Source organism: Capra hircus, chromosome 6 (assembly GCF_001704415.2).
Source record: "Capra hircus breed San Clemente chromosome 6, ASM170441v1, whole genome shotgun sequence".
NCBI classification, from domain to species: domain Eukaryota; kingdom Metazoa; phylum Chordata; class Mammalia; order Artiodactyla; family Bovidae; genus Capra; species Capra hircus.
Genome location: NC_030813.1, coordinates 58,035,003 through 58,040,659, shown reverse-complemented (window position 1 = coordinate 58,040,659; position 5,657 = coordinate 58,035,003). Strand labels below are relative to the sequence as shown.

At 48.2% G+C, this 5,657-nt stretch overlaps 1 long non-coding RNA gene across 2 annotated transcripts; it reads right to left on the bottom strand.

Annotated features, from left to right (window-relative positions):
* Window positions 1,750-5,349, bottom strand: LOC106502191. Of its 2 annotated transcripts, XR_001295781.2 has the most exons (4): window positions 5,316-5,349; window positions 4,569-4,680; window positions 4,160-4,226; window positions 1,750-2,473 (listed from the first exon to the last, which is right to left on the bottom strand). It is a non-coding gene; the product is annotated as an uncharacterized LOC106502191 (long non-coding RNA). The 2 variants fall into 2 exon arrangements; XR_001918247.1 differs by lacking the exons at window positions 4,160-4,226; window positions 4,569-4,680; window positions 5,316-5,349 and adding an exon at window positions 4,717-5,156.

Genomic DNA, 5,657 nt, shown 5'->3' with positions numbered 1-5,657 from the left:
CAACAGTTTTTAAGTCCTAGAGAAGAACTTGTTTTCCAATTGACTAATTAAAATCCACTTAATCTAATAAAGTAGATTCTCTAGGGACCCCCATAACAGAGAAAATTAATCTGAATTGAGCTATAATATAAACATAGAGTAAACAAATTGCATTTTGTGAGGAGAAAAAGCATGCTATAGGTGGTAATTCTCACTTATCCACACCAGCTCTGAAACGGACTCCAAGAGCTGTATTTATAGAGACCTCTGCACCCCCCACCCCCCATGCCCCCACTTTCACAGGGAGCCGTCTTCTCCAGTTAGGAACTGGGAAGCCACTTCCCCTTATGATGGCCGGTGATGTTTCTCCTCTGGGAAGACGGCATTCACTTTCCTGCTCCTTCTTCCAGGTCAAAGTGATCTTGTTGTTCTGACACTTCCTCTCCTATCCGGCAGTTTCCCTTTGAAAAATGAGACCATTCAGTCCAACGAGCTTTGCCCGTGCCTTCGAAGGAAGCTTGGGGTGGAGCAGAGACTGACTCTGTCTGGTTGTCCTCCCACACAAGAGGATATGGCGCAAAACTCTCTCTCCAGGGACTCTCTGAAGAGTAGCTGACACCAGAGTGCACTGTCATCTGGGCTATGGGGCCCCTGAGTAAGAACATGCTCCTTAGAAAGTCACCTGTATGTGTCATGTATATATGTATCTGCAAAGATACAGCTATGACTATCTCTATATGTTCAAGAAAGAAGCCTCAAATCGAGGCCAACAAACGTTTCCCTAGGCCCTCAGTGCCTCAGAGGAACTTGCTTTAATTAATAGATCAGAATAGTTAGTATTTAATGTATCAAATAAATGGATGATAGATACATAGATACACTGATGGATAGATTGATAGATACATAGATAGATTTGGAAGTCAGACCTAAGTTTATACCAATTCCTGGCTGAAGGAGCCAGTATTGTGCTGTGCTGAGTTGCTCAGTCATGTTTGACTCTTTGCGACCCCATGGACTGCAGCCTGCCAGTATCCTCTGTCGGGGATTCTCCAGAGAAGAATACTGGAATGGGTTGCCATATCCTCCTCCAAGGTATGTTCCCAACCCAGGGATTGAACCCAGGTCTCCCGCATTGCAGGCGGATTCTTCACCATCTGAGCCACCAGGGAAGCCTGACCCAGTACTGCTGCTGCTGCTAAGTCACTTCAGTCGTGTCTGACTCCGTGCGACCCCATAGACAGCAGCCCACCAGGCTCCACCGTCCCTGGGATTCTCCAGGCAAGAACACTGGAGTGGGTTGCCATTTCCTTCTCCAATACATGAAAGTGAAAAGTGAAAGTGAAGTCGCTCAGTCGTGTCCGACTGCAGCCCACCAGGCTCCTCCGTCCACAGGATTTTCCAGGCAAGAGTACTGAGTTTCCCTAAATCTAAATTTGTGTGTGTGTGTGTGTTCAGTCATGTATAACTCTTTGCGACCCGATAGACTGTAGCCCACCAGGATCTCTATCCATGAAATTTTCCAGGCAAGAAACACTGGAGGGGGTTGCCATTTCCTATTCCAGGGCATCTTCCTGACCCAGGGATCAAACCCGAGTCTCTTGCATCTCCTACATTGGCAGGGGGATTCTTTACCACTGTGTCACCTGGGAAGCCCCAAACCTAAATTTACGTGTCTGTAAAATGGGTTTGATTACCTCTCTGCTTGGTTTCCAGGCATAAATGGATGAATGCATGTAAAGTACTTATTAAAGTAACTGCCATGAAGTAAGCTTCAATAAGAAGGAACCATCACTGATTTATTTCATTCTTAGTGGAGAACAGTTCATCTGGGGGCATCTTTGAGAGTTCAGGATTTCGGAACCGCAGGGAGACACAGTGGTTTCATGGGAAGGCTCTGATATACCTATGTGTAAATGGATACTTTCTGCAACAATGCACAGCTAAAGTGGGGCCTGTCACCTGGTGGTCAGACGTTTCCCAGGTCTTGAGGGTGAGACAGTACTGCCAGAGAACCCAGTTTGATTTCCTGGTTCAAAAATCACACCTGTGAAACTCGATCCAGGTGGGAAATTCTTCTGGCTGCTTCTGCTAAAGCCATGGTTCCTTATCAAGTTATGTCTCTGGGTCACTCTGAGGTCATCTTTTAAATTAATGTAACAGCCAAGGAAGGCCACAAAATCTCGCTGCTTAGCCCTCGCCTACAAGTCCATCGCAGCAGCTCTCTCATGTTGACTGAACACACACTTGGTACTAGTAGCCTTTTGGTCATCAGTTTCTTTAATCCTCCAACAAGCCTCCAACAACCCTCCATCAGGGCAGCTGCAGTAATCCCCCTTTAAAGATGAACCATCTCAGGCTTGCAATGTCCAAGGTCACAGCTGGCAAGTGGAGCCAACACTGCAGGTAAGTAGGGAGCTCTTGCCACCCAGCCGTGCTTCACAGAAAACCATTCGTCCTGTTCTGCTCTCCCGTGCCACGTGTGTCAATACTGCATCTGAGAACAGAAAGAGGTTTGAAATTCTCATTTTTCTCTCTTGCTAAAGAGAAGCACAGCCTGTTATAAGGCTCTGCCTTGCTCTGGCTCTCCAGATTCTTCCTCCAATCCTCTTTATAGAGCACCTCCCTTTACCCCCGCAATACCTGCTCAGGATTCTTCCTGGCCTTTCAAAAAACAACTGGCAACAAGCAACTAGCTTGAATCCCTTTAGTTTGGCTAAGACGCCCCTTTTCAGGGGACCTGGTTGGAGCAAGAGTGCCACCTGCTGGAATATCTGAGTCACTGCCAACACATGTTCCTTGGGCCAACGTGGGCAGGCGGAGAGGCTTAAGCCTGGCCAAGGAATCAAGCAGTGTTCACAGAAATACCTCAGCAGCGTCCAGGCACCAACTTACTGACACTCAGTGTTTAGTTGTTCAGTGGTATCTGACTCTTTTGTGACCCCGCCAGGCTCCTCTGTCCATGGGATTTCTCAGGCAAGAACACGGGAGTGGGTAGCCATTCCCTTCTCCAGGAGATTCTTCCCCACCCAAGGACTGAACCCGTGTCTCCTGCAGTTGGCAGGCAGGTTTTTTTTTACCACTGAGCTACCAGGGAAGCCCAGATACTGACACTCAAGGTCTTATTCAAATACAAGTTTGGGACTTTAAGGCTGTGCAGTTCTTGTTTCCAAATAGGGGCTGGGATGAGGGTGGGGCAAGAGGGGCAGGGCCATGCAAGTACAGTACATCCCATCTTTGCAGAAAATTGTGAAACTGTATTCATCATGGATTTTTGCATCTATTTTGACTTTTTAAAGTGCATTAAAATATTACATATCTCGTTACTGAATTGTTTGGCACCCTCTGCTTTATGATTTACACCCACTGCAAAGGTTTCATTTGCCTCATGCTAGTATCGGCCCTGCTGAAGCCTTCTGCAAAAGGATTCAGTTTCCTTTCTGAGCTCTGTCTGTAGATGAACTACACTCAAAGAGCCTCTAAGCTGAACACCCACATCAGGGCCAGGCCCCGTGCAGCTCTGTGTCCACACTAGGCTTTTCCAATCCCCAGATCCACAGTCTGAGGTCAGGTGGGGTTGCGGGCAGTTCTTCATCTGTAGTGTGCGGGAGGGTTTCGGATGGGGGATGGTTCTCAAAACACTTGAAATTTTGTGGAAAACTATGCATTTTCCGGGGAGATGGCTTATCACCCTCTTTCATTCTCCAAGGAGGCTTGACCCCATAAAGGATAAGACTCACAACAGCCTTCATCAAAGAGTCTATGCAGGAAAAAGCAACAAGAAATGTCTTCCCACATCTGCCCTGGTAAAATGAATGTCAATCACCTGATCTGTGGTCTATAAACAGTGTTGGAGGACCCTGATACAAAGATTCAAGGGTTCTCAGAGTTTGGAGAAAAGAAAAATTCCCCTCTCGAGAAACTGGAATCTCAGCTGCATGCTGAGAACTGGATAGTCCACGTTGCCCTCTTTAGTTTTCACTCCCTGCTCTGAAAACCTCTCAACCTTGCCATTGTTCTCAGGCAAAGCTCTTTTGCAAGCTCCAGACTCTTCCACCCTCCTGGCATCCTTAACCCATCCTTCAAGATCAACTTTCTCCACATTCTCAGGCAGGGCTAGGCTCTTACACATTCCCGTTAACCTGCAGATGACTTTTCTAGATTGATTTGCATATTGATCTACCTTGCCCACAAGGTTGTGAGTCCCAGAGGGCAGGAATCCAGTCTTGTTTGTTTCCATACCCCCAGTTCTTGGCAGAGTCAGTGTGTTAAAAAAAAAAAAAAAAAGTTAGATGGATGAATAAATAAATAGATCTCTGAATGAATGAACAACACATGCCCTCGCCCAAGCCTTCTTGTGCTGGATGAGGAAAGTGAGACTCCCATAGACACTAGAAGGTCAGTGGGCCTTAGCCGAGCAGGGGCTCCCCCAGGAGCCCCACCCAGACCAGCTGCAGGCCACCCCACCCCCACACCCCAGCTGCGCACTGAGGTCAGAGCCCTCAGCAGTCACTCCAGAGCCAGCCACTAGCCCCGCTTTTCCTTCCTTTTGCTGCTCCTGGTTCAGAGCGTGAAGTAGGAAGACAGCTAACCAGGGGAATTCAGAGATGAGGACGCGATCCCTGCAGTGGCCAGCTGTCCCCTTTACAGGGTCTGGAAAACCCGAATCTTCTCCGTGGTTCTCTGCCTTCCCATAGTGAAGACCTAAATGAAAAAACTATTTGACACTTCCAAACTTACTTCAACAGAAGGGGACAGAGTCACATTTCTTGCCCAGAAATACATTGTCCGTGAACCTAAACAGCTCGTTTTCCTCTGCTTCCTTTCACCGGAATTAGATTCATCAGAAGTCTGATAAAATCTCTGGACGGATGAGCATCCCAAGCGCGGCTGGTCCCGACACTACTCAGAAACTGGAGAGAGAGCTGGGAGGAGGGCAGCCACACCAGCTGCTTCTGCTCCTGCTCTGAAGGCGGACAGGCCTCCCAGGAAAAGCCTGGGCCCAAGCACAGCTGTGGTCGTTACTGAATCTGCAGGCTTGCCACAGACAAGAGAAAGGCTTCAAACAATAGAGCAGACCTTCCCGTGGTCCTGAACGGGGCTGGCTTCTCCTTGTGTTTTTATTCCTTCTGGTGGTGATCGCCCCGCCCACACACAGGGCTTCCTCAGCTCAGGCTGCCTTCCTCAGAGAGCCATAGGAGACCCCTGTAGCCCCCCTACCCCACCCCACATTCTCCCCCAAGAGCTCTCCTCAATGAAACAAAAAAAAACAAAAAATTCTTTAATACAGGTAAATCCAGAAAGTGTTTCCCTGGTGGCTCAGATGGTAAAGAACCCACCTGCCAATGCGGGAGACCCAGGTTCAATCCCTGGGTGGGGAAGATCCTCTGGAGAAGGAAATGGCAACCCACTCCAGTATTCTTGCTGGGAAATCCCATGGACAGAGGAGGCTGGTGGCCTACAGTCCATGCGGTCACAAAGAGTCAGACAATACTGAGCAATTAAACAACAACAACAATCCAGAAAACACTCCAGGTCTTGAGTCATGACTTTGTAAGCAGCTGTTGGACCTTCTCTCGTCCACTTCTCAGAATCACTGGTCCCTTCTCCGAAGAACACAAAAGCCCTCACAGGAAATGGGAGGGCTGTCCCAAACTTACAGCTGGGAAAAGGGAAATCGT